Raw genomic sequence first — 20,781 nt, 5'->3', positions numbered from 1 at the left:
TCCAGGCAGAAGTCTTAGTTAACTAAGATAATGCGTCTCGGATGCACTATAATTAGGGTCCTGTGTTTGAATCCCGCTCAGTCACAGTTTCACTTTTTGAGGTACAAAGTAAACAAACGTACACAATCGACCATCATAATAAGATTTACAAAGCCAGTTGGGTCTAAACCCAAATCAGACCCGGCATGATCAGGTGGTTAAGGCGATTACTAGCTGTCTTTCCTCTTGTCTTAATGCTGCTAAATTAGGAACAGCTAGATCAGATAGCCCTCGAGTAGCTTTGCGCGAAATTCCAACCAAACTAAAAACAAATCCTTATTATGATTAAAGAACCAACTTTTTGTACAAACCACATGTATATCTGAACGTAAAAGTATGATTATACACATGAAATAAAAACGTAGTGCAACAATTGCAAGTTGACCTCCTTAGAAATAATTATCATATTATTTCTGAGAAATTTGTTGTATATTGTATTCAAAATAATATCTATTATGCATATGTATATATTATAATACTTTATAACATATCTTTATTCATATCTATTATATATATTGTCTTTAATTAAATTAATATATCCTATTTTAGTATAAAAATAATAGAGTCTACTTCTTACCAATAGCTCCAAACAATACTTCCTTGTAATGGTTTTGTAATGAGCCGTGTATTACTAATGTACCTAAACTATGGAGCTTGTTGCCGCAAAAATACCCTTACGAACAACTTTCAAATCCAATTTTCGAAAACATAAGAGTAGACAACGAACTGGTGATAGATGAACTTTACTATCTGTCTTCTTCCTTTTAATTTATTGAACCCAGATTAGTGGTTATTATGCCCAAATAGACTTCTGTGTAGACTTGCTTCAAAATTCTGAAACGAAATGTCCTGTTTACCTGGAAAGTGTTCTGTTTCATAACGAAACTTTAGTTTGTCGTATGTTTGTTTTTGAATTTCGCGCAAAGCTACAACAGGGCTATCTGGCTAACCATCCCCAATTTAGCAATGTAAGACTAGAGTGAAGGCAGCTAGTCATCACCACCTACTGTGAACTCTTGGGCTATTCTTTTACCAACGAGTTTATAACGCACCCACGGCTGAAAGAACGGGAATGTGACAGGAATTCGAATCCGCGACTCACAGATTACGAGTCGAGTTCCTTAACCACCTGGCCATGCCGGGCCTTAGTTTGTTGTATGATATTCAAAAACTACATGTACATTTCAGTTTATAATTTCTGAACATTTTCTTGGATATCCTATCAGAAGAAAAAAACGTTGCCCATAGTCATTATTACCGGAGACTCTGGTATCTGCTTTTTCACTAAAATATTTTCTTTCCATTCTCTTACGTTCACGGTAAGATAGCGGTAAACCAACAGACTTACAATGCTAAAATTGGGGATTCACTTTATCATAATTTACAATGCCTTGCTAATCTAAAAATAAGAAACAAACTGATATATTCAAAAATCTCAAGACCTAAAATGGATCACTAATGGCCATTTTAACTCGATATTCCGAAGAGTCAACGTTCTGAAAATTGGATGTCAAATCAGTTATTTATATAGGCCTAGTGTCCATGCAGGTTGTCTATTTATATTACATAAACAGCAGCAGCCTGTGTATAATGTTATATTTAGAACATAAACCGATAAAATTTTAAGTTATATCTGGAATTATTATTGAGATACCTTTATTATTGCTATCCGTAATTAAAGATTTCTAATCTTTTGGAAAATTTTGTAAAATTTCACATAATAATATTATTATAAAACAGTATGAAAAAGTTGATTAACGGTTAGAAAAAATAAAGCAAAGTTTAGTACTACTGACAGAATGTTCAGTACCTGCGGTTACTTTGTACTATAAGAAATTTATTTTTTGCTCAATAAACCTCGGAGCATAACTACACTTAGGTGAGGCTAAAAACATCTTCCTACAAATGAGCATGTTACTCTCCCAAATTCTTCACTCAATCGTTTATGTAGTTTTTATATACCAACCTAAATATACACATGCCAAAAACAAGAAACACACATTAATATATTTAAAAACACGTGAAAGTACTTGAAAAAAAAAGTCGCGAACTGGACAAAATAAAAGTGTCGTCATGGTAACTTGCCTTATTCGTGTAACGCAGACTAGCTTAAGTTCCATAGGATTAAAATGAGAAATTTGAGTGATTAAAACTGGAGATGATTGCTATAATATAATAATCATATCAAAGATAATGTAATAAATATGTTTTGAATTATCTCAAGCTGTTTCTTGCATATAGAAAGACTTACTTCAGTAATCAACTGGCTAGTGTACGCTATGGTTTCAGGTCACGATACTAACCCTAAAGCTGAAAGGTTTATAACTTCCGCTAATAAAATAAAGTCACGTGCTTTTAGATAATGGTTCTGTGATGGTCACTATGGTAACTTAGTTAAAAATTAAGCCATGGTAATACTAGTGTTGCCGCAGTCACGAATAACTCTAAATTAAGATTAAAGGGTGGTATAATTTCGTGATGCAAAAATCTTTGTGCATAAGTTAAGATGATACCTTTTGAAAAACAAATACACTTTTATTTTCCCATACTGTTTAATTTTCTTCTAAACAGTATAGGGACTAGTTATATATTATATCACAGGACTAATAGGACTCTCCATCTTCATTTTCAAATAAGTAGCAGCAGCCTTTAAACAAACGTTATGGTCTCTTTTCGCGATTGTTTTGACTTTATAGCAAAAGATGTTAATAATATAGCCCGGCATGTCCAGGTGGTTAGGGCTCTCGCCCTTCAATCTGAAGGTCGCAGTTTCGTATCCCCGTCACATCAAACATGTTCGCCCTTTCAGCCGTTGGGGCGTTATAATGTTACAGTCAATTCCACTATTTGTTGGTAGAAGAGTGCCCCAAGAGTTGGCGGCGGGTAGTGCTGACTTCTCTCTAGTCTTACACTGCTAAATTAGGGACGGCTAGGGCAAATAGCTCTCGTGTAGCCTTGCGCGAAATTCAAAGCAAACAAACAATCAATAATCTATTGTGAAAAGTAAAAATAAATTATTAAAAATCACTCTGTAGTTTTACTCCCTGATGTAACTGTTATTTATATTTATAGAGCTTATATCTAACTTTAAAGAACTATACAATTTTAATAAAGCGTTTGGCTTGTTTTCAATATCACGCAAAGCTACTCGAGGTCTATCTGCGCTAGCCGTCCAGTGTAAGACTAGAGAGAAGGTAGCTAGTCATCACCACCCACCGCCAACTCTTGAACTACTCTTTTACCAACAAATAATGGAATTTACCGCCACATTATAACACTCCCACTGCTGAGAAGGCGAGCATGTTTGATGTGACGAGGATTCGAACCCATGACCCTCAGATTAGTAGTCAAGTGCCTTAAACACATAGCCATGCCAGGCCTAATAAAGCGTAATATTTAAAACAATGTCTGTATGAGTCGACTCAAATACTGTAACCTTGTACTTGAGCAGCGTCGTTTGTTTGTTTGTTTTGTTTTTGGAATTTCGCACAAAGCTACTCGAGGGCTATCTGTGCTAGCCGTCCCTAATTTAGCAGTGTAAGACTAGAGAGAAGGCAGCTAGTCATCACCACCCACCGCCAACTGTTAGGCTACTCTTTTACCAACGAATAGTGGGATTGACCGTAACTTTATAACGCCCCCACGGCTGGGAGGGCGAGCATGTTTGGCGCGACGCGGCCGCGAACCCGCGACCCTTGAGTAGCGTCAAATTACCACGTTTAACAACAAACAGTTTCAATTTTATCCTAATTTATTTCATAACAAAACTGGTACAGATGAAAAACAAACGAAACTATACGTTAGTAAAATTAATGATTGTAAAATAATGTTTTATAAAATAATTGGGGTTATTTTGTATGCAATTTTGTAAGTGAATTGATCCGACTAAAATCAGGTAAATGGTAAAAACCAAAGATTAACCGTATTTATGACATGTTATTCTGTGAACAGTTATGACTCAAGGGATGATCACGTTTGTGAGCTGAATGATGACAAGTACCATTAAAATATTACAAGAAATGAAGTTAAATATATTTTTATTTTCCAAAATGATGCTTAATAGTTAATTTCATATTTGCATGTACTACATTGTTGTACTCGAGAAACTTTACTAAACCGCAACATGGGAAAGTGAAACAGGTTATATCGGAAAGTTACACGAATGTGTACAGCTTTTCCTAAACCTAAAAATTTCTATGGAAATTTTTACATGAATTTAGATAGGACATAGGAAATTTTCAAAACAAGTGGTTATACGATTTTCGTATATCTATGTACGCGAGCATGTAAGTACTAAAAATCACTGGATAAGAAGTTATTTACTGCTCGCGTGATAAAACTCATCAAGAACGCTAAACCACCAATAGCCTGACTTCATGTCTCTTTTTTTAACTACCAAGTTATTAACGATATCTCTTAAATGAATAGGCAATTTTCGTTTATAGACCACTGTCTTTTAATATAAGAAAGAAAATAGCTGGTTATCTGACCTAAATTGGAGATACAGGCAATCAATTAATTGGTCAGGAAATATCTTTTTAAGAAATGTCCTAAAGAGGGCGTTTCGTTTCAAGCTGTAAACTGCTTTTTTGTGGAGTAATTAATTTGCGAGTAGATGCAATTTCAGTTTTATAACAAAACCTGTGGCGGTTATAAGAATTAAAAGTAAAAAAAAAGGCCAATACGAAAAGGTCTTTCAGACAAAAAGCGCACTTTCTATGTCATATGTAACAAGAAGAGTTACTTGGCACTGGTCTCTTATCCGACAGTTTTTTTACCTGTCACTCAAATGATTCATACTGTGCACTTATATAAAACTAAAATACGATAATAATCTACTTAATGAAAGTAGCGCAGATAGCCCTCGTGTAGCCTTGAGTGAAATTCAAAACAAATTAACTTAATGAAAGCCATTCTTTGCGTGTCCGAAAATCCCACATCACACAAGGTAATTTTGAAACTGTTCTATAAACCTCAACCAGTTTCCAAAACTATTCACAAGATTTCAGACAAGTGAAAAGTTATAAGATTATCTAAAGGTCTTATTTTCATATTTTATCCCGCATAATCCATAGTTATAAGTTATCTACATCTGAATTTTCGTTCTTATCTAAACAGAGCCGTACCGTGAGTAACGTAAGCGGTTCATCAGTACAGGCGCAAACTTGAAAGTGTCACAGATTAAGAAACAAAGCAAACTAAAGAGTTGGGAGACACCGAATTTATATGTCGCACCTGCCACCTATACAGTACTGCATATAAATCACACAGTCCAAATATTGTATTTTTTATTTTATTTCTTCTTCTCTTCTGTTGTCTACGGTTTGCATATTCTATTATCAGTCTTTCTTTGTATGCATTTATTTATCAAAGAAGAAAACTTAAAGTCGAGTTCCAAACTACAATTTAATGGAAACAAAGAAATAATCTATAGCAGAAGAGGTGTTTGTTATATAGGACACCAATAGCAACGGGGATACGCTGTAGCATTTGAGAGAAGACGACTACTGTTGATGAAACAGACGATAAATTTAAAATCGCGTTATTAATAGCATGACACTAAGAAAAATAAATATAATTTGTGTTCTGGAGAGCAGCGATGTTTCAGCTTTCAAAATGGTCGCTTTTAGCTGTAAAAACAGTATAATGAAACTTCGGTCAGATGCAAACTGTTGTGTAAAAATAATTATGCACTGCTCTCTTTATTCCTTCTTCTGATCATTGTTATGTTAAAAATTGAACTCGTTTATATAAACTATTTTGAATAACAATGCGTACTAACTAACACTCATGCGCTAGTCAGCTATAGACAAATATATTTACTAAAACAAAATCCCTTGAGTTGCAAAAAGAAAATCGATTCTACTCGTAATTCCTTTTTTTTTTATTCCAAAAATGCCGTCTATAGGCTTAATGGTAATGTTACAGGCTTATGATTCTAAAATTGAAACTTCGATGCTTGTGGTGAACAGAGCACAGGTAACTTATTATGTAGCTTTAAACTAAACGACAAAAAAAATTCCAAAAATGAAGTTTTGTGAACAGAGGTGTCGTTGAGTAGATGGCGTATCCCTGATGTTGTATGAATCATGTTTCTTCAATTACGTTTTGCGCTAAAATGTTTGCTACCCTTCTAGATTGTTTTCTAGTTTTATTTGTTGTTCGAAACGTCTAAACGTTTGGAAAAGTAAAAACTAAAATCCAGATGAGAAACTGTCTTATTACTATTTCTTATTCAAAAAGAACTTGACATATAAAGTAGTTTTTATAAACCTAACGACTTCCCAGTGATATCAACGGTGTGTCTGCAGACTGATAGAAGCCGGGTTTCGATGGTGTTGGCAGAACACAGATAGTCCTTTGTGTAGCTTTGTGCTTATAAAACAAACAACAATGTATTTAACGTATTAATTATAAATTAAAGCGTTAGTGGTCATAATTACCTGATAAAGTATAAGCCGAACGTTCTTAATGAATGTACTTTACGTGGTAAAACATTCTGTTGAAGTAACTTACCGTTTGAAATTTCTTTACCAGTATTCCCTCTTTAAACTCTTAGATTGAATTATTTTAAGTTTATATCTAACATATTTTTAGACTGTGCTCTGAATATTAGTAAATAATTTTATATGTAGTTAATTTTTATGAATCCGAAACTATCTTTGTGGATATCGCTTTGGGAATAACAATTATCAAACTAAATTAAATCGCTATCGTAGTAGTAGTTCCTGCTCCACAAAAGAAAATCATTCCAAATCTATATGTACTGGAAACTATCTTTGAAATACGTGTGATATCGTGCATGTAACATGTAAAATAAATCCTTGCGATCGTTTACGCAGTAAAAACATGTAAAGTAAATCAATAATAGTCCCATTTTACAAGTTAGGTAAAACATTCACACTTGAGAGTAGGAAGCTTTCACTATACAACAACCAGCAAGATATATATATACGCGTTTCGACTACTATGAATTATTCCTACAACTGTATCTAGTTCACAATAAACATACAGACGCAAAATACGTGTTAGGTTATTCAAAATTATAAAAAACAACGACAACAATAACAACTCCTAACAAAACGTTCCAACTATAAACAACGTTTATGGTTGGCTAACTCCAAGACCCAGTTTCTTTTTCTATCAACTGTTTCTACAGTTGTTATAACACTAAATATTTCTGTATCTAATGAATAAAGCCGAGAAAAAATCGTAAATGTAAATCTAACTTCTGGTAATGTGTATAAATTTAATTACAGAATATATATATATATATACATAAAGAAATATTACTAGTAGGTCTAACTTTCAGATGCACGTGCGAATAAAATAAATTATTCGTGTTTTATCAAATTATTTTCTGATAAATATTTGACTCTGAATGTGATTTATTCTACAGATTATTATTCTACTGAGCTTGTAGACATAAGACCTCAGGCTCAGGTCTATTTATGTTTATTGTCGCATACAGCCAACTGAACACAGAACATGTAGCTCTAAATTATTATTGGAGAATTAAAGTACCCTTTAGCCAAGAAATAATTGGAGCCTATATTTCTTTAAGTATTATTTTTTTTTATTTAATGAGTAAATTATTTAATACGTGTTTTCTGTAAGATAAAAACAATACAACTTTCTATTATAACTTGGTAATATCTCAGTATAACTTCCTGTTATAGCTGGGTAATGTCGAAGTAAATCTTTATATTATAACTGAGTAACATCTCAGCAGAACCTTCTGTCTTAAAAACGTAGTATCGAAATATAACCCTCCGTTATAACTGGATAATACCGCAGAATAACTTTCTATTATAACAAAGTAAATTTGGCAACATAACTTTTTATCGTAACTAAAAGATGTCGCAATGAAACTTTCTGTTATAACAGAGTAATATCGCTATAGAACATTCTGAGTAATACTGTAGTAGAGCTATCTGTTATAACTAGGTAATATTATAGTTGAACTTAGTTTTATAGCTAGGTGTTATCACAGTATAACATTCTGTTATAACAGAGTAATATCGCTATAGAACATTCTGAGTAATACTGTAGTAGAGCTATCTGTTATAACTAGGTAATATTATAGTTGAACTTAGTTTTATAGCTAGGTGTTATCACAGTATAACTTTCTGTTATAACAAGGTAATATCGCTATAGAACATTCTGAGTAATACTGTAGTAGAGCTATCTGTTATAACTAGGTGATATTATAGTTGAACTTAGTTTTATAGCTAGGTGTTATCACAGTATAACTTTCTGTTATAACAAGGTAATATCGTAATAGAACATTCTGTTATAACTGAGTGATATCGCTATAAAACTTTTTGTTACAAATAGGTAATATCACACAGTATACAAATGGAGCTTGTACTGTAATATGGGATCATATAGGTTTCAGATATTGTTCATGTATCATTATTTTGGGGGCAACCACCTATAAACTTTTCTAAATGCCTTCAACACAATACTTACATGTTCTTCAATTTATAATACTTTGCGCAAATTATTTTCGATTATATTTCAATAACTATTTTCTAGAGGTATAGCTCATAATGATTTTGATGTTTCATACAAATATCACCCTTATTTGAAGAGAAATGAAATACTATTTCCTGATATGACAGTTGGCTTTATTTTTAATCAACCTATTCAATTCTTACTGTGCTTATATGAACTTTCAGATTTCTGAAAATATTTTGTAATAATTAACACCTGACTATGAAATATGGGGCTATGCATGGCCCGGTGGTTAAGGCACTCGTAACCTGAGGGTCGCGGGTTCGAACTCCCGTCGTACCAAACATACTCGCCCTTTTAGTCGTGGGAGCATTATAATGTAACGGTCAATCTTACTATTCGTTGATAAAAGAGTAGCCCAAAAGTTAGCGGTTGGTGGTGACGACTAGCTGCCTTCCATTCAGTCTTACACTGCAAAATTACGGACGGGTAGCGCAGATAGCCCTCGTGTAGCTTTGCTCGAAATTCAAACCAAACAATGAGATATATTACTGTAGAGAAAGATAAATGTTAATCACTTGTACAGTCCAATGAATCATTATTTTATTCAATGCCATTGTCACTATAGTATCAAACACAATAATATTTAACGTTTGTCAATTATAATATTCATTTTTACTATGTACCCAAGTATTTAGATTAAAGATAGAGATTTGTATATTTATTTTCTTTTAAGACCTTACTTATTTGTATAAATCAAAAGTATAGTTATTTCATATTTGAAGTGTTTGTTTGCGTTGAAATAAAATCAGTTACGAACTTTTGTCCTTTTTATAGATGTCTCTAATACAGTCGATTATGTTTCAGTTTTAATGTATACGTGAGTGTGTCCATCTATTGTAGTTATTCTGTAACTACGTCATTTAAGTTGATGAAAGTTTAATTTGTAAGAAAGTTGATTGTAACTGAAAACATGCATTCTTAATGTTCGTAACATACTATTTCTGAGTTATCATTTATAGTCATTAAAGAGCAACCTATTATTACGTTTCTTGCTTACATACATATACATAAATGTGCTAAACAGTTTCTTTGTTTTCCATCTACTTGTATCGTTTTGTTTTTATCTTTACATGGCAACCATCATAATAAAGAATATATATGGTTACTAGGTAACAGTCCACAAGTAAGTGAATAAGAAATTTCACCTTTCCTATTTCGATGGTTGTTATGACTATAAATTAGGTGTTTATGAACTTTCTAATTATACTTTCTATACTGCTGGAGAGAGTGGACAAGTCAAGTTCTAAGCGATTTACGCCGAGGATGAGCACTCTTTCTGCACGATCTAACTTCTAGTATCAAAACAAAGCAAACCGCACTCGTCTGAACCACCGGTACTGGACCACGGTTAAAAAGGCTCAAAACCAGGCTAATTGCCAACGGCGGATGTTTTTAATCCATTTCCCGTCGTAAATGTCAACTCGCTATACGCCCGATGAAACAAGCTCTTTATTTTTTAAAACCAATTCACACACAAAGCATTTGTCGGCTATTTACGGAAAGTAAGCCATATATATTTTCCATTTTGTAAATCAAAATAACACCAGTAATTACTCACAGCTCAGTGAAGAGTGTATCTGTTGCCAGCTGCTTCTTTGTAACTCCCATACAGTCAGAACAGAACTATCGAAGCTCTTACACTTAGTGTGTTTAATTGAGTTGATTTGTTTTGAATTTCGCGCAAAGCTACACGAGAGCTATCTGCGCTAGCAATCCCTAATTTAGCAGTGTAAGACTAGAGGAAAGGCAGCTAGTCATCACCACCCACCGGGCTACTCTTTTACCAACGAATAGTGAAATTGACCGTCACATTATAATGTCCCCATGGCTGAAAGGGCGAGCATGTATGGTACGACGGGGATTCGAACCCGCGACCCTCAGATTGCTAGTTGAACGCCGTAACCCACCTGGCCATGGAAAGCCTAGTGTGTTTAAGAATCATTTAACTTGCAAGATAAAAACATGTGATGTTCGATAATTACATATTGATGTAGGTTAAATTATACAACTCTACATCTGCAACGAAACTATTGAACAAAAACATTCTTCTGTTTCAGTTCCATAACTTTTCAAAAAGTGAAACGTTAATCCAAACGGGACTCGAATTGTGGAAATATTTCAACAATCTACAATTTGGAGATATTTGTTTTCTCGGTTAGCAGAAGTCCCACAGTGGCTCAGTGGTAACTCTGAGGGCTTATAATGGCGGACGCAACACAAATAGCTAATAATATAAATTTGTTCTTAAAAAAACAACTTAAACGAACAAAACCAATGGTTCAATGGATAGTGGAAACAACCTCGCTAAGCCTTAGTTTCACTTCATTACAATAAAACACAGAACTGCTCACGGCAATCCTTGGTATATCAAGTTAACTAAAGTTTTTCATTTTGAATACATGCAGTTTAACAAATCAATGCTTAATAAATATATATTTTAATCTTTAAACGCTGATTGTTCTAGCTTAAGACTAGTGTAATTGTTGTCTTATCAAAACCAAGGAAATTAAGACTAAACCTATAACTCATAGTTGTTCATGTCACAGAATACGCAGTCGAAAAGCCAAAACATTTTCCTGGATTTTCATCGTACTAGTTATAACCTTACTTTATAAGAAATGTGCTCCAGTTCCTGTAGTTCTCTTAGGACTACTTCCTCCACCGTCGACCGTATTCAATTTGATGTCATTATTATATAATATTCCTGCTACTGCAATATTCATTGTAAATATTCATACAAAGGTTGTTGTTATTTTGAATTAAGTACAAAGATACACAGTGGGCTATCTGTGCTCTGCCTACCACGGGTATCGAAACCCGGTTTTTAGCGTTGTAAGTCAGCAGACATACCGCTGAACCTTATACAAAGCACGATGACGTTTATTTAATCAGATCATCTAAAGAAACGTTTCATAGACTCTTTACTGTCGTAAACATCAATTTATATATTTAGGTGTGGCCTTTCAAATTACATCGGACACTTGATAGTCACATATTTGTTCGTATGGATGTAGCTAAGATTCCAGTTTCTTTGGTCATGTTTTCTCAGGAAAACAGTGTAGATTTCGTGGAATGAATTGAAGCGCTTGATCCGACGTTAGCTTCAGATATTCGTCTATTACCTAGTTAATTGTGTCAGGAGGTTCACTCAGTTCACCACGATGAACTTTTTCGGATGGAAGGATCTTTTTCGTAACCATCTTCGCTTTACGGGTGTGGTTTTTAAACTCTTTGCTGAATGAAACGTTATACTGTGCATCATGTAGAATATTTTTCTTCCTTGAAATGTAACCCCCCAGTAGCTCAGCGGTATGTATGGGGACATAAAACACTAAAAACAGAGTTTCGATACCCGTGGTGGAGAGAGCACAGATAGCCCATTGTGTAGTTTTGTGCTTACTTCAAAACAACAACAACAACTTTGAAATGTTGCCTGTGATTGGACCGTACATCGTTTAATAATCCCGCATTGTGAACAATTTGATCGGAAAGACTGTAGCATTTTTCTCCTACTATAAATCAATCCGTAAAAGCACTACGCAGTCGAATGGTTGAGAATTCGCCAAGAACTAAATATACAGGTGTTGAACATCTCTTTTGTGGTGACATGACTGCCACGAACAGCGATAGATGAGAGCATTAAAACATATATTAGCCTAAACAAGTGCTAATTTTACCACAACGCGGACACGTAGTTTTGAGTAGAATACGTAGTATATCTAAGTTTATTTAATAGTTTTTATTATTTATAATTCTATTTTTAATGTTTATTGTTCTACTATAATTAATTTTCTTCTGATCTTAATTTTACTGTTATTTCTATCATTAATTATTATCTCACATTTCTAGTTCAGTTTACAGATTTAGGACTAATCTATTATAAATATACTAAGCTGGTTAAGCGACCTGTCACACCAAACATGCTCGCCCTTTCAGCCATGGGGCGCTATAATGTTACGGTCAATCCCACTATTCGTTACTAAAAGAGTAACCCAAGAGTTGACGGTGGGTGGTGATGACTAGCTGCATTTCCTCTAGTCTTACACTGCTAAATTAGGGACGGCTAGCGCAGATAGCCCTCGTGTAGCTTTGCGCGAAATAAAACACACTTTACGTTAATACAAGCATTAAATTAGGTGCACAACTTCTTCATCAATGTCTTCTGTGTACAGTAATTTTAAAGGTTTATTTTTTCTCAGTGTTCCGCTTCTAGTGGATCAGAAAACCAGTTATGTAGTTTATTCTGTATGTGTTTTACTATGAATTTTTAATGGTGAAACTTTGGAAGGGGGGTTACGTGATGTTAATGTTTTAAAACAATTATCGCGTAGTTTTATTTTCAACTGTGAGTAGTATGTATTTATATATATATTGTTTATGTGTTGAAGAAATCATATTTATTCATCTTGGCAAGCGAAGCTGCAAAATACGATATTTTCATATGTAAGCCAAAATGTGGGCTAATATAAAGAAGTGACTATGGCATGTTTTTCTGTGTGATGCAATAGGAAATAACAAAAATAACTGATAATGGATTTCCCATGGTAAGTCTGTGTAACTGAAGGGTGTACGAATATTTCTATACAAAGCCAAAAAATGTGACTAGTGGTAACAGTTTGATTAAATGTTTATGTTTTATATTTGTTGTGCTTTTCGGAATAGAACGCCATAAACTCCATGAACTCCATAATGTCCATGAACATATGAACAAAACCAGTCATGGACTGTTTATTTTTTCTGAACAGAATGTCACCATAACAAAACATGAACCTGACGTTAACAGAAGAAAAGTCAAAGAGAAGTCTTGTTAATAAAATCAAACAATCCCACAATTAACAAATAGCCACGTAGATTAATATATGTGTTTTTATCATTGTTTCTCCAGACAATCCTAATCTTATGTCACATTACATATACCATGTTTTTTTTATATAATTTATTCACTTTTTGTTAGTTTTCCTGTTCAACCATAAATAAATAATATTTTAATTCACGTTAGTTAATATACACATCCACAAGTAAGCACTATCAGTTATAGAATTTAAAGTCAGATTCGTCATGACGAGAAACCCACTTGAAGTAAAAAATATATCTCAAGACGGTCGGTATGGGTATTAAAACCCTTATTAAAATAAAGTAGAGAGCAAAGTGTTAAGATACATTGTCAGATTGTTGAATGAAAACGTTTCTTTACGTTAAACCTTGTGTACTTGATAATGATCGAAACGTCGTAATTGTTGTAAAAATAATCTTCCTTACTGTAAAACCCATAAACTAAATCAATGCTCAATCAGTAAGATCCTTACTGTAAAACCCATAAACTAAAGCAATGCTCAATCAGTAAGATCCTTACTGTAAAACCCATAAACTAAATCAATGCTCAATCAGTAAGATCCTTACTGTAAAACCCATAAACTAAAGCAATGCTCAATCAGTAAGATCCTTACTGTAAAACCCATAAACTAAAGCAATGCTCAATCAGTAAGATCCTTACTGTAAAACCCATAAACTAAAGCAATGCTCAATCAGTAAGAAAACACCAAACGAAACTACTGAATTTACTATTCAAGTATTTATTGTCTAAAACACAATGTTTATGAAAATTAATTCTTGTGTAGTTGGTCACAAAGATTCATACTGATGAAGCATAATAAAATTCGTAACTAATATTTAGGCTAAACTAAAAGATGTTATTAGAGCACTAAAACAAATTAATATATATTGCTGTGTTGACGAATTTGACAAATTAAAAAATAATCAATGTTTTATAAAAACATTGTAAATTATGTAAACTTGAATAATCTGTCAGACTAGTAAAAAATTGAGATGTATTACTAAACAACTTTTACAGGTACTCGTGAGGTTATAAGTAATATATTGCTAGCTTATATAACAGGTGCACATTTATTGAAAAAAATACACTTTCACAGTTCACGTACACCATAGAGACTTGCGTGTAGTCGTGGAGCATGACTTCCTTTATATAACTAGTACAAAAAACATACAAGAAACAAAGATTTTGTTCTGATATCTAATAACCCTGGCATAATACAAAACTCTGCTTTGAAATTAGATTGTAATTGTGTTACTTCTTTACGTTTAAGTGATTATAATACATCCTTCTACTATTCCTTTGTCATGTTTGTACTTTTCGTACGAGTTCTCATAACATTCATGCTATCTTAAACAATGCCAATGTAATGAAGATGAGTACAGTGTTAAGGCAGATTTCTTAGTACGTTTCTTAAGACGTTCTGGTTTAACTTTTAAAATATGTTAATATCTCAGATAGCCCATTCTGTAGCTTTTTGGCTAAATCATACAGAAAATATTATTATATCTTAGCACAATTACGTAATTCCTATTTCACTAAGAAATAAGAAAAAGTCCTAAGAAAACTCGTAACATGCCCTATTAAACTATGAGTAATACCAGACTATTATACAATGAGTAATACCGAAAACATGATGGTTTATCTTGGTTTTTAGTTGTATTGATATCTATAGTCTATATAATCTATATAGTGATCTAAAGATGAGAAGGATTAAATTAAATGCAACGTTTTTGTTTGTTTGAGTTTTGATCTAAAGTTTTGAAAAAAACAACAACAACAATTTTCAATGTTTGTTCTTCACCAGCGATTACATTAGTTATTAATAAGTTTTTGTTTTGTTATCAGCTTAAGGTAACATTTAAAGGTTTCAACTTATAATTGTGGTCTTGAAACCCCCCTGTAGATGGAGAGATAATGTTTATACTTTTAATTTAAAATAACCAATCTACTTTTTACACGTTTGACACATAAAACACATTATTAAAGCAAGAAGAAATGTATGTGTGTGTTTTCTTATAGCAAAGCCACATCGGACTATCTACTGAATCCACCGAGGAAAATCGAACCCCTGATTTTAGAGTTGTAAATCCGTGGGACAAAGCAAGAAAAAACACTTTATTCATTATATTCTTATACTCCGTTATACTTAATATCTTTAATTAAATATTACATTCAAGCGTATTTAAAACGGATGATGGTTTGAAGTCAACATTGAACCACTTAAATTGATTGATTATTTAAAATTAAGCATAAAACTACACAATGGGCTATCTATGCTCTGTCCACCACTGGTTTCGAAAGCCGATTTTGAGCAGTGTGAATCTACAGATATACCGCTGTGCCACTGGAGGCGAGCAGCTTCAACACGATGTTTAAAAAATGTTAGATGTACAGTTTCAAAGAATGTCGTTGTAAAACAAAAACTAACGTGTTATTTTAGAAGTTTTAATTAAATCTTTGAAATTACTCATTTAAATATACGATATATATAACATTATAATCATCATTATATACATATGCTTGTATATATATTACACAGAGAAAAAATATTGTAAACGTAGAAATTTCACCATATTTTGGTTTGTTTTGTTTTCAGACTCGCGCAAAACTACACGAGGACTATCTGCTCTAGCCGTCCCTAATATAGCAGTGAAAGACTAGAAGGAAGGCAGGTAGCCTTCACCACCCACCGTCAACTCTTGGGCTACTCTTTTACCAAAGAATAGTGGGATTGACTATTACATTTTAACGCCTTTCCCCCCACGGCTGAAAGAGCGAGCATGTTTGGAGGACGGGATCACATTATTTTAACTTAAAACCGACCATCGGCATTTCCAAATCCCGTTTTTTAATGAGTTCTAAATCACACATTGTATTTAGTTCACATACAACTCGTCTATTGATTAAATAACATCTCATTTTCTCTTTAGTTATTTTATGTCGCGAAGTATATTTTCCTGTTGTTTTTGGAATTATTACCTTTTTATACGAGTACGAGTAGAATAATCGTATAATTCGCACGTTCTTCAAACATAATATAACGTAATTTTGCAAATAAACTGTTATTAATTGCTAATACACGTGTCAGTTATTACCACTCTCTCTATTGTAATACGGACAAAATTCATTTTCAGTCATATTTATCAGCTTTAACTGTGGTGAGGTGTGTCGTGCCTCATGCCTGAGACTTCACTGCACATCTGCGTCACGTTTCTCGAGTACCCGGTTTTTGGTAACTTAAATGTTTTAGTCATTCATAAAGGTATTCACTTTTCTTTTATATCAAATAACTGTACGAGTGTTTTAATCACTTATTTTATTGGTGATTATAAGCTTCATATACTACCTTGTTTATTTTCAGTTACATTTTTTTTTACTAATACTGATTAATTCAACAGTATTAACAATTTGTTTAAAGTATGTTATAATAATAGTTATTAATCGGTTCACACGCTGTTCATTTACGTTACTCTGTGAATCAAACAAGATGAATCTCATATTTTTATATCTTTTTGTTTTTACTACAATATCTGATAATGCTATCATAGTACTTGCCAAACATGAAAAACAACACAACAAGTGCTCTGTGTTATCTAGTAAATAATAATGCACGGAAATAGGTTCATGAAGAAATTTTTCAACATAAAAGTTTTCATTTGTTTTTATTTATTGAAACTGTCGTCTTTTAAAAGTACAACCATTACAAAACCTAACTTTCCTGGTGGTTACTTATAAGCCATTACAATTGTTCAAAACGCTGATATGCTCGTTTAAAAATTGCTTCAATTGTGATTTGAATAGGAGAACTGGTTTGTTTGTACAATACACGCTGAGAACGACGAATCCTAAAAATGGTTGTCATTGATTGAAGTAAGGTTCAATCTACCTTTTTTGAAAAATAAACATAAGGTGTATATTTAACAATGAACTTTTCTGAAAACAAATGGCATAAAAGTATTTTGAAGGTTATTTATCAAAGTGTAAGGGCCTTCTAATACACGAAACCTATACAAAATACTACTAGTGATAATTTAAATAAGAAGTTAGACTTTTCCATTTTAGAGATAAAAAAGTTTACAAACATGTAAATTGTAATACGCATACCGTAGTTTTCTTTCAGGTCATATCAGTTTATTTCCATCCACGTCACAGAACTTCATAAAAACACTCTGAGTAATTTTATTCGTCTTTCAATATGAAGAGTCTATTTTCTATGCGTGTTTTTCAAGCGCCAGACTATAAACCAAGATAGTTTATTTTAAATTTCTTAATTATGTTTTAATAAGATTAAGTTCTATTCTTTTTTTAAAGTAATTATTTATATCGTCAGTAAAACAAAAGAAAAAATAACGTTAGTCTTAAGTAACCAAGCTTTCTTCTTAAGTTATAAATAAAAGGTTTAGGGCTAATGCAAATAAGAATTCAGTTATTGGATTTTCAGGTTTTTGTACCTTTCTTGATAGGAATAGCTGAAATTGAAGCCGACCAGAGAACTATATAAAATATAATATCTTGTGTGTGTGTGTGTGTTTTTACGTTGTATCAATCGCTTTTACAATATTCTAGCCAAAACCACATTTTCTGAGATAATAAATAAATAGAAAGATCTATCTGTATAAATAGATAGATGCTCTAGAATTAAATGAGTTTTTTCGAATATTATCTCAACTTATAGTCGATGTATTTGGAACAATATTTTTTTGAGTTTTGTCTTTTAATCACAACTGTTTGACAGCGTAAGTACTCGAGTGATTTTATGCTAACCTGAAATCAAACGAGAGGTTACGTAAACCTGTCTCTCTCTATATATATACATATACAATTATACTTGTAGAAGGCAATCCATATATAAATCCAATACTTACCTTGATGTGCTCTTTTACGTTCACACAATATAAATGAATACAGTGTCACGATATTTTATTTTAATAGCTTTTACAACTAGTAATATTTATGAATCATCATCCAACTTTTATCTATTCTCACGTGTTACAATATTCCATCACTAAATAATAACCTCAAGTTAGACGTTCCTCGAAAAGACAACACGTTTACGATTATAATACATAATCTTAGAACTACTGTTTTATATGATACAGCTCATGAATATAGAGCCAAAAGTACATATCTTTGGCAGATTAGACTGAAAACAATACATACCTTCTACTAAAGTAGTCACCACCAGTATCTTCCCATTCGTCTTAATGGCTCCTTAAGTCCATGTTTAGTATTATACTCTTCTCGATTGCAGAGGTTGTAATCGCTAGGAGAGGATCGCCTAATAATAAGGCGCAAGTAATAACACACACAGCAGGGTCTTTTATAAAGCATAAACATTGAAACAATTGGTACTTGTTGTTCATCGTGCTTGGCTAGCGGATAGCCCTACAACGTAAGTTAGGCCTCAGACACCAAGCTCAAATCATCTTTAAGGTATGCAGCTCGTTTATTCATTTGTGAACTAAGAAAAAAAGAAGGAAAGAAAGCAAGATAAATTACGTGTGAATAGACAGATTGAAGCACACGATTCTACTATACCTCGATACTTTAAAGTTACTATTAACTCGATTATTGGTTTCTTTCTATAGGCTACAGGAAATGTTGAATAGTACCGCTATAAACTTAAAAATAATCCACACAGTAGTAAATAAACACCAGTTTACTTTATACAACGTTTTTAAATTAAATTTAATAGCTAACTGAAATGTCATAAACCAGGTCTTTACAAAAATAGAAGTCTAGCTTAGAGGCAGTTTTCACTAAAAAATAAGTTTTTCTTTTCCGTTTAATTTCATTTAAAGGATGTTTTCCACATAACTTGAAGACGATGTATAATTACCTGTCTGTGTTATCAAGATTTATTTTTTCTCAACAGTTGCGAAAGAGAGTTTTGTTTTGTAATGTAATAACACTAGAGTTTGTCAACAAATAAATGGATGTTTCATGCTATAGAAACATGTATATGACTTAGAAATAAACCTAAATAATATTTTAACGACCAAAAATAAAATTTATTTTTACGACGTCAATTCTCGACTTAATTTTGCTTCCACCATCTATAGGTAATGTTATTATAATCAAAGTATATTTATCGCTGGCTTGTTTCAGAAACAATCAGATATATCAGCATTTATTTTGTTGTTTAATTCATTTTCTGCCGCTTTATGTTAAAAATGAATTAGCAGAATGATGTGGAAACATATTTTAAAAATTGTTTGTTCTGAAAAATTACCTATGCACTTAGCTATGCGGATAACTACACAAAGGTTATCCTCTCATGTATCGGGCATAACCTTATGTTAACCTGCCGAACTATGGAATGGATTACTTATGTATGTCGTTGAGGCAGTAAATTTAAGTGAATTTAAGAAAAAAGTTTGATAACAATATGAATGATAATGGTTGGTTTTAAAATTTTATAAACTTTCGAGAACGTAACAGACGAGATGGACCAGTAGATCTCTTGTTATCTCTAAACATCATGTTTTATTATATTATTTTGCTACAACGATAATCGTTACCAATGTTATCACCAAATCAAGGATATCGCTCTATATTAATAAGTGAACGAAAAATTTTTGTGTCCAGAGTAATTGTTAAGATGAGCCAGTAATTAGATCATCTGAGAGCTATGTTATCGGGTCATTGAGAAATCATTGAATTAGAAATAGCTTAGTTATGTTAACAGAAACAAGGAATATTGAATGGAAGTCCTGCACTATTTAATTACTGTAACATCTTTCTCTTTCAAGCACTAGTATGTCTCATTGCCATTACAAAATGTAAAAAATATTGATAAATTATTTAGGTTGTGTCTTTATACTAAGAATCCAATAAATACGGGCTACAGCAACATACTGAAAACTAAATAGCTCTCATTTATATGATCTTTAATTCTGAAGGAACTTTTGTGTCTATCTCAGAAAAACAGTATTGAGAGAAGCAATTGAATCCAGCGATTGAGAGACTTTTGTTAGTCGCCTTTAAGTCTATTTGTAGGATGAAGAGTTGTCCTTTAGGTTCACGTCTTTATCTTATTGGTATAGTTCTTCTTTCTACAAATGGACCTGAAGATAAGTGATGAAAGTCTCCCAAAACACTGTCTTCTACTGCTTCTCTCAATACGCTATTGTTCTGAGAGTCAAGTTTTTAATTGGCTGTTTTATTTAAGGCTTTTTTGTTTCCTCAGTAAAATATGACCATTCTCAGAGCTAATCACAAACACATCAGCGACTTATATCTGAAAACCACAACTACGACTGCAGGTTATTAATTACACAAAAGGCCAAAGATAATTTGTTCTAGATAACCAGTGGCACAGCGTTATGTCTGTGGACTCACACCACTAAAAACGGGTTTCGATACCCGTGGTGGATAGAGCACAAACA

This window comes from Tachypleus tridentatus, chromosome 8, assembly GCF_004210375.1.
Source record: "Tachypleus tridentatus isolate NWPU-2018 chromosome 8, ASM421037v1, whole genome shotgun sequence".
Lineage (NCBI taxonomy): Eukaryota > Metazoa > Arthropoda > Merostomata > Xiphosura > Limulidae > Tachypleus > Tachypleus tridentatus.
The sequence above is the reverse complement of the archived record's forward strand: the minus strand, read 5'-3'. Positions refer to the sequence as shown.